This window comes from Anolis carolinensis, chromosome 1 (genome assembly GCF_035594765.1).
Source record: "Anolis carolinensis isolate JA03-04 chromosome 1, rAnoCar3.1.pri, whole genome shotgun sequence".
Taxonomy (NCBI): Eukaryota; Metazoa; Chordata; class Lepidosauria; order Squamata; family Dactyloidae; genus Anolis; species Anolis carolinensis.
Window position 1 is genome coordinate 12648812 of NC_085841.1, and position 8899 is coordinate 12657710.

The 8899-nt window shown below is 41.5% G+C and overlaps 1 long non-coding RNA gene across 3 annotated transcripts in view; it reads left to right on the forward strand.

The window, feature by feature from the left end:
• Window positions 1–8605, forward strand: part of LOC103277570 (uncharacterized) — a 77604-nt gene extending 68999 nt beyond the window's left edge. For all 3 annotated transcript variants that reach the window (XR_010002738.1, XR_010002734.1, XR_505503.3), the window contains one exon: window positions 2261–8605. This is a non-coding gene — a long non-coding RNA (uncharacterized LOC103277570). The remainder of the gene's footprint in view (window positions 1–2260) is intronic.
• Window positions 8606–8899: the final 294 nt, after the last annotated feature.

Genomic DNA, 8899 nt, shown 5'->3' on the forward strand with positions numbered 1-8899 from the left:
GCAAGTGTGAATGTTGCAGTTGGTCATAAATGTGGGTGAAGCATCAGAAACGTCAGAAGAGAATGCTTCTGGAACATGGCCATACAGCCCAAAAAACCCACAGCAACCCGGTCAACATCATCATCATCATGGGTTCATGGCTGGGAATGGGGAGGTGGAGGGACTGGGGAAAAATACTGGTATTTTGATTGTGGAATATCAAATATCGTATGTTTCTATGTGTGTGGTTGGAAGTTGCCTCCATGTTTAATTTTAAATAGGAAAAATGTACCCAAAAATAAGACTTTTCCCGAAAGATGTCATTGTATGGCCACAGAAAAATGGATGGATGCCAGCAAAGCTCATGGAAAACTGACTAAGTATTCTTTGGGAGAGACGTCCTGGAAGTCTTCCTGACTCACCTAGCATATTAAGCCTGGATGCCCTTTGTGAACATTTGTCAGACCAGATTTATTATTTATTTATTATTTATTTACAATATTTATATTCCACCCTTCTCACCCCGAAGGTGTCAGGACCCAGGCTGCAGAGCACCAATAACCATACACAGAGGCCAGAATCTATCTAATATCTTTATTGAGGAAATATATAAAGTTAATAAAAGCAAGTGTAGGAAATAGTTCAAAAGTAGACCTTTCAGGAAAGGTCAAAATTAGTCCAAGGAAACAATGTCCAATATGAAATATTAAGGTCCAAAGTTGTAATCCAATAACCGAAACACTCACTTTGCCAAGCAAAGTGAGGGGAGATGACAAGGTCCTTTAGTCCATGGAGTTTAATGCAAGGCTAGGAAGCAAACTAGATTCTTGGTAAACAAGGCTTGATTCAAGGCAACAAGAGGCGAGGAGCAAGAACAGGGTCCGTGGCGAGGGTCCGTGGCGAGGTCCGGGGAACAAGGCAGGGCTGGAAACGAGAGCAAGGTCCTGGAAACTGGAGTAGCGTAGTCCACACACAATCTACTCCCGAAGCTGACGAATTGACTCTGCAAGGAATCCTTGTGGCCAAGCATCTATATAGGATCTTGTTTTCCCGCCAAAGTAGACTTTCTCTGGGGAACAAGAACCGAAACCTAAACTGTCCAGATGCAGGACTCCTTAAACTTTCCCAAGGGAACCAGACTTAATCATCTAATTGCCTGGCAGCTATTCGGCCGCTTCGGCGAGTCGCCTCCCGCGCGTGTCTATCTTGATTATAATAAAGGCGGCGAGAAAATGGGGGAGATTTCTCCTCAAGGCTTGTTTGTGTGACTTCTTGTGGGCAAACATCCTGCAGCTGCAAGGGCTCCAATTCTGGCAGAAACGGTGGGAAACCCAAGTTTTCCTCTTCATCTGTCACAACAGTACTAGGAACAGGACTACATGGCCCATAAGTCATCACAGAAGGGGACTCAGGGCGGATCACAATGTACATATATATGGCAAACATTCAATGCCATTAGACAAGCAACACAGAGACAGACAGACAAAGAGGCTATTTAACTTCCCAGCTTCTGGCTTTGTGAGGGTATGCTTGATTCCGGCCACAGGAGGAGCTGCTGCTTCATCATCCACTGTGACGACAAGTCCTTTTTTGATGGAGTACTTCTTCATCCGGTGTTGTAAATCAGTTAAATTAGCCTCCCACATAAGCGGTCCCTAAATTTTCCTACTTGACAGATGCAACTGTCTTTCAGGTTGCTTAGGTCAACAACGAGCAGAGCTATTTTTTATTTTAATTGTTGGGTGCTCACTCCAACATGGGATGATGACTTGGTTGTGATTCCTGCTGGCATGACTACCCAACTGCAACCACTTGACATTTCTGTCAGCAAACCATTTATGGACTTCTTGGGAAAAAAGTATATGAATCCTGGCTGTCAACTGATGATCTTCCTCTGGAAAAATGTGTTGTCGAAGGCTTTCATGGCTGGAATCACTGGGTTGTTGTGCATTTTTCAGGCTGTATGGCCATTTTCCAGAAGCATTCTCTCCTGATATTTCATCCACATCTTTGGCAGGCATCCTCAGAGGTTGTGAGGTATATTGGAAAACCAAGCAAGGGATGTTTATATCTGTGTAAGGTCCAGGGTGGGAGAAAGAACTCTTCTCTGTGGAGGCCAGTGTGAATGTTGTAATTAATCACCTTGATTAACATTGAATGGCCTTGCAAGCTTCATTCTTGCCTGGGGGAATTCTTTGTTCAGAGGTGTTAGCTGCCCCCTGATTGATTCATGTCTGTAATTCCTCTGTTTTCAGAGTGTTGTTCTTTATTTACTGTTCAGATTTTAGAGTCCTCCGGAAAAATCAAGAGAACACCTGCATCAGAACTGGTGGAACTGGATGAAGAAAATGCTTCTTTTTAAAACATGGCATCACAAATACTCTTAATGGCTCAGAAGATGATGAGATGTAGGATACTGGAGATGTGAGCTCACAAGAATTAAACCCAGATGAATCAGACTCTGATAATTAGACTGTCATACAGATTATGAAATAAATGAAAGATTGTGCCTGTTCCATTCCTCAACATTTACTGTTTCCATTTTGTTGTTACTAATCTAAATTATATTTTTAGTAAAAAAAAAAATCTAAATATATTTAAGCATTTTATTTTATTCTTAAAATCCATCCTTAAATATTCTGAACTATATTACAGGGGAAATCCTTTTTTCCAGAATCAGAAGTCCAAAAACGAGGTGGTGCTTAGATTCGATGGCGCCCTAGATCTGGTGAAATACAGTAGTTTGAGGGAGAAAGGAACTCCTTTTCTCTTTTAGCCTTTTCTGAAGATTCTGGGATTGAATCTGGGACCTTCTGGATTTGACATTTGCACTCTCCTACTGAATGACAGCCCCTTCCCTGAAGTTCCAGATGTGCATCACTGCCAAAGACCAAAATCTGAAAAGAAAGCACTTGCCATGGGTTTGATCAGCTGTGGCTGTTGTTACATTCCTATACTTTGCTCTTCATCTGAGGCCCGATCTCCCAAACGACACTGATGATAAACATCTGTCAGGGCTAATGTGGGCCTAGTGGATCTTGTTGCAAAGCATGGGGGTTGAACGCTATGGAGCCCTTCCACTCTACGATGACAAATTTTCCAAAAAAACAACCCCCATCTTGGGTTTTTAAAGGTCAACATTCCAACGCGCTTCCCCTTGGAAACCACAGGTCTATTTTAGCCAATATCCACCACCAGAAAGGAACTTCCTGCTTACAATCCTTGCATGGATTCTGATATTCCCTTGTAGCTTATTGAAGACCCCTGCTGTTCTGAACCATTATTTATGTGTTATGAGATTGCACCAGCATTTGTTTGTTTGTTGACTTTCTTCCCCGGCCCTTCTCCAGCTGAGCTTGTGACGCAATCCATGTCCATGAGTTTGAAAGTGTTTTCCCCCACATGTGGTGCTGAAGCCCACTGGCTTCAATTACATTTGTCACAGGAGGTGAGTGGGCTGTAAGCTCAGCCTTAGTGCTTGCAGTGAAGTTGCATTGCTCTTTCGCTAGGCATCAGCCAAAGAACTGCCTTGAATGGCCCAGAGCTTTATAAAGAATCCAGGCCACTTGGTAGTTTGCTGTGAAGAACCTACACAACACTTTGCAGATGAAAGAAGTCAGATTGATTCTGATTTTGAAGCTGTGGTCCAATTGTTAACCATGGCAGACTGAGAATATGAATAGGATGCTTGGAGAGATGAGATCAGCCATGTGCATGCTAGACTTATGCTATCCTTTTCTCATAAAAACAGAGGTCAATTGAGTAAAGAGGACTTCAATGCAGCAAGACAGGTAGGTAAAGATAAAGGTTTTCCCCCTGACATTAAGTCTTGTTGTATCAGACTCTGGGGGTTGGTGCTCATCTCCATTTCTAAGCCAAAGAGCCGGCATTTTCTTTTCTTTTCTTTTTTTTAAATAAATTTTTATTAGTGTTCCTTTCAACATAAACACAGACAAAAACATACAATAAAATAAATTACAGGATTGAGAGAGAAAAAAGATAAAAGGGAAAGGGAAAAAAATAGAAGGGGGGAAAAAAACAAAAAAAATGTATAATATAAAATAAACTTCCAACTATTGCATGGTGTCTTTGGATCTCATCTTTCCCCCCTTTCCTAAGTTCTTGAATTGTTCCTGATAACCCAGATCATTCCTTTTCTCCTATTATGAGGTTTTGTACATATTCTGATTTTCTCAGGTCTCAAATTAAAATCTTCATTTTTTCCTCTTTTAAGTATTTTTTAATCATTTCCCAGTCCGTTTGTTTTCTTGGACGACCTTGATTGATCGCTAGCAGATACGTCAATTTGTCCATATTCATTATTTCTAAGATCTTATTGATCCAGCATTTCGTTTCCGGCATTTTCTGGAGATACCTCCAAGGTCATGTTATCTTCCCACCAGAGTGGTACCTATTGATCTACTCACATGTTTTCAAACTGCTAGGTTGGCAGAAGTTGGGGCTAACCCCAATTTACCCCACTCCCCAGACTCGAACCGCTGACAGGTATCCATCTTTAAAGAATTACAGATCAAATTTGCACTAAATGAGGAGGGCTAGATAACACCCCAAAGGAAAGGATCAGAATCCAAATTGACTTTAAAAGATGAGACATCTGGGTCCAAACCAGCAAAATAAATTCCAACAGTGAGAAATATAAAGTATTACACATAGGCAGAAAAAAATGAAATGCATAGATATAGGATGGATGACTGCTGACTTGGCAACAGTACATATGATAGGGATCCAGGAGTCTTAGTGGAGCACAAGCAAAGCCTGAATCAACAGTATGATTGCCAATAGGATTCTAGACTTCAGATATTGAGGGAAGTAATGGTTACTTTGGTTAAAACTCACCCAAAATGCTGTGTCCAGAAACCAGCACCACAATTCAAGAAGAATACTGACAAACTGGAATGTGTCCAGAGAAGGGTAACCAAAATGATCAAAGAATCCAAAGAAATAAAGAATATCTGAGAAACAAAGAAATAAAGATGTAAGAGTTGGTTTATCAAAGTGGCAGTATTACTGTAATTAACTACTTTTGTAACTCTTAGAATTGTTACTGTTAACTTATTATTTTATGGGAGCCGCGGTGGTGCAATGGGTTAAACCCTTGTGCTGGCTGGACTGCTGACCTGAAAGTTGGGTTGTTGGCCTCAAGCTTGCCAGTTCGAATCTGCAAGGTGGGGTAAGTGCCCATCTGTCAGCTCTAGCTTGTGGGGACATGAGACAAGCCTTCCAGCAACACATCCGGGCATCCCGTGGGAAACGTCTCTGTTGACAGCCAATTCTCTTACACTAAAAACAACTTGCAGTATGTTCTCAAGTTGCTTCTGATGATATAAAAAAGTATTACTTTCCAATTTTTTTTTTTACAAAAATGTATGTTGAATAAAACTCACCTGAGAAATAAAACCAATGTATGAGTTACTAAACCAAAGTTACATTTTTGGAAACAGCTCCCAGAACATCTATAGGCAATGCAGGTTTTTGTGGTCTAAAAAGATATTTTTCCCAAGCTCTGACGTAAAGAACAAACTCATGTCTTTCCCAAAAGCAAAAATCTGAAAACAAAACAAAAACAGTGAGGGTGTGGAACAGTGCGGTGTGTGTTTGCGCGTGTATGTATGTTTCAAGTCGGTTGGCAACCGCATCGTATTTCAGCCTCCCCTATAACTTGTGGTATGGGCCATCTGGATGCATTTTACTCTTCTTTGCACCCTGGTTTGAATCCATCTAACTCACACTTTGCCCTCTGTCCTTGGTATGCTATGATCTCATCAAGAAAGATTCATTCATTCCTTGGCCGAGAAGAAAGAAGAAAACCTGATGGGAACCAGCAGAGGAAAGGAAAAATACGCATCAAGCATTGGGATGAAAACTCTATCCAACCAAGAAGATTTCAGAAAGAGAAATAGGGATGAAGTTTAATGGATCGGTCTGAAAGAGTTTACATCCATGTAAGGTTTAACTATATGGAAGGCAATAATAAGAGAAGGAGGAAGATGAGAGGCTGTGCAGCATTTAAACTCTCATGAATAAACTTTTCTATTGTCAGCACTCACTCTGCCCTGTTTTAAACAACCACAGCCGTGTAATTTTCAGCTGTTGGGAAAATTCACCTATGTTTATACTCATTTTTGAAGTCTTACAGAGTCCTTCAGTCTCTTCTGACTTTTCCCCCTTTTAGTACTGAGCTTTTCATCCGGGCACCAATGAGTTGGGCACCGAAGCCAATTTCATGGGGCTCCACGCGCTCCCTATTATACAAGGACCCACCCGCACCATGCCAGGCTGCCCTGCAAGAAGGAATGTTAATTCCTGGGTTTGGATCTCTTCCCGCGATTAGGGGGGAAATCTCTGCTAAGATGGAAGTTTTATTATCAAAGGCACCGTGCAGTTCCACACGCATTCAGTTCGATCCCCCTCACATTCCCTCAGCCACCCACCCACTTTCATCTCTCTACCGTTCCTCTAGAAAAGAAAAACAAAGCCAAACAGGCCAAGGGGAGCTTGCCTATTCAAAGGCCCTTCAAAGAAAACACAACCCACAATAAACAACTCCCTCAGCTGTTCACCAGAGAATCACAAGGTATTGTGAAACTTTGTAACTGCTGATTCATGACGGATTTAGGAAAAACATCAGCTGAAGTAATCCGGTCAGGGCAGTGGGTCCAACCACAAAGTTAGCAAGAAAAACAAATTTTTCTTTTCATTAACTTTTGACTGAATGTAGCTTTCAGGACTTGTACTAAAGCCTGTTGTATGCTACCGTACTTGTTCTTGTTGTTGTGTGCCTTGAATTCATTTACAACTTCTGGTGATCCTAAAGTGAAACCTATCACGGGGTTTTCTGAGGCTGAGAGTGTGTTACCTGCCCAGTGGGTTTCATGGCCAAGCAAGGATTTGAACCCTGGTCTCCAGAGCTGCAAGTCCAATGATCAAAATAGGGGACAATGACCAAACTCTTCTGCATAAATATTGGCAAGAAAGCCCTGAGATGAGAGCTCATAACAAAAGGAAGGAATCAATAACTTGTAGGCAAATATCAATTTATTTATGTGCCTTCATGTTACCTGTTTACTTATGATGACCCCTTGAATTTTATAGGATTTTCTTAGGTAAGGAATAGTCAAAAGTGCTTTTGTCAATTTTTCCTCTGAAATATAGTCTACAGCACTTGGAACCCCTTGACAGTCCCCCATCCAATACTATCCAGGGCTTATCCTGCTTAGCTTCCAAAATCATAAAGATCGGATGTCTTTATGTTATCGAGCCATAACACCCACCAACCCCAACCCCTGAAGATTTATCGTTCATCAAGAGACTGCAAATATATGCTTTTTCTTTATATTACAAGCCTTTTCTGGAGATCTGGAGTTGCAAAATTCCAAAATATTAGAGGTTCTGGGCCTGACCTAGCAACAGCTGCATTCTAAACCCTTAATAAAATGTATCCATTTGATGATTTTGTATAACTTGTATCTTTTATATACTGTATTGAATCCTTACATGAAGTGTATAAATTGTTTCTAACATACGTATCAAAATGTACTTTGAAAGAGGCCACCTCTCCATGTCCCCTGTTTGCGTAATCCCTTGGGAAAGGGAACAATAGCTAGGCTCTCTCCAGCCATTTCCCAAGCCAGGGGGTCATCTTTTTGTTTACATGCAGATCAGTGACCCCCTTTGTCAATAAAATAAGCTCAGGATATTCATTCATTCAACTTGAGGCTGAGACTTTGCTGTTCCTGAGGAAGAGGGGGTTTAGTATACTTCTCAGTGCCAACAGCCAAACCTTTGTCTTTTGAGTCTTCCAACTTTGTCTCACATGCAAGTGGACACTTAAGTTAATCAGAAACTCATCAGCATATCTACGCCATTGTTTCCTCATGAGACATCTCTGTTGGATTATGGTTGTATGTGTATGAAATGTAAATCAAGTGTTTTCTGCTGTTTTGCAAGAGTGTGTGTTTCAGCAATGAAACAGTTAACAGCAGGCTAGTTTTGACTGACAGCCTGCTGTGACCTATCAGGCATGATTTCCGGCCTTTGGAGGTCTGGACTTCCTTCATTCTGAGGAATGTGTTTTTTATCTCTGTGTGGGTTGAGCTGGTGCTTGCCGAGGCGAGAGGCTATAGAAGAATGCCAACTCAGAGCAATGGCTTTTGCTATGTTTTGTAAATATGTTTATAGATATTGAAATAAATGTTTGGACTTCAGACTATGGATGTGACATTGAACAGACGAATTGGTGTGGCAGACAATTGCAACCAATTCATCAGGGTGCTGGAGGAGATGATTGATGGTGTTTGAAGAAACCCACCAGCGCGCACCCTGACCTTCACGCTGTCAATCTCTAACAGACCAATCCCCAGCTACCATTCTTCCTGCCACGGGAATCCCCACCTGCAGGCTATGACATCAAAGGAACTCCCACTCAATCCTAGTGCAGATCCTAGCCTGCCTCCTTTCCAGACAATCAAGGGAGGGAGCGGGAAGTATTAATAGCTGTCAGAACTGTATTTGTCTGTATGTTTATGCTTGTACATTTTGGAGCAAATTGCTTGTACTTGCACCCTTTCTGGCTGAATTGTAATAAACCTTTGTGGCTTGTCTTCAACCCAGTGAGCTTGTTTCTCTGTCCTGGCCCATCTGGTTTAGTGTACGCTCACCAGACACAGACCTTTTAACCACGATCCTAGCTGAAATCACTATGTTTAGAGTATTCACTCCTCCTAATTTACTTATAATTTAAACATTTCCTGCCTTTAAAAAAGGCTTTACAACATTAGAGGACTAACTGTCCCTTGCTCACTCATCTGGGATAAAGATGAATCAACTCTCAACAAATCGGTGTGAAACAGCTTCAAAAAGGTCAATGAACTGTGATGTCAAGGCAGGGAGGAGAAACCAA